Genomic DNA, 624 nt, shown 5'->3' with positions numbered 1-624 from the left:
GGGGGGGGGGGGGGGGGGGGATGATTTGTGTTGTGTCCAATTTTTCGCTTAAACTGATTATGGAAGGACCTGGTTCTTCTAAGTGTTCCTTAACCTACTATTGCTGAAATAGTAAATGCGAAAAGTAAAGAACACAAGTATTTTACGTGAAAAACACCTGGCTCAAAAGGTGAAAAAACCATGGCCTACTTCCAGTGGGATTTTCTCAAACTCTTCACTAAATCACTAAGCCAAAAACTGCATTTACAAAACACTTTTGTAAACCTAGGATTAACTCTAATCCCGTTGTGGCAAACAACCTCTAATTGTTGCGACAACTTCAAGTTAACTCTAACTTGAATACTCTGAGTGCCTATTACAATTGCCTCCAAATAAAGCTGAAAGGTACAATATGAAAATACCTACTATAATTGAACTAGAATAAAAGACACTTGAAACTGGTTCTTCTATCTGGTACATGTAGCTTCAGGTTTGCACACTTGAATCACACACGAACTGCTTGCAAAATGCCTTGCTATTTTGCTCTCAATTCACGTTTAACTTCTGCGTTTGTGTATTACCGTAAAATGAGAACATCCTACAATATATAGAGTTAGTAGATAAAGAAATAACTAGAGTTCTAAT

This window comes from Nicotiana attenuata, unplaced genomic scaffold (assembly GCF_001879085.1).
Source record: "Nicotiana attenuata strain UT unplaced genomic scaffold, NIATTr2, whole genome shotgun sequence".
Taxonomy (NCBI): Eukaryota; Viridiplantae; Streptophyta; class Magnoliopsida; order Solanales; family Solanaceae; genus Nicotiana; species Nicotiana attenuata.
Note: the sequence above shows the minus strand (reverse complement) of the source record.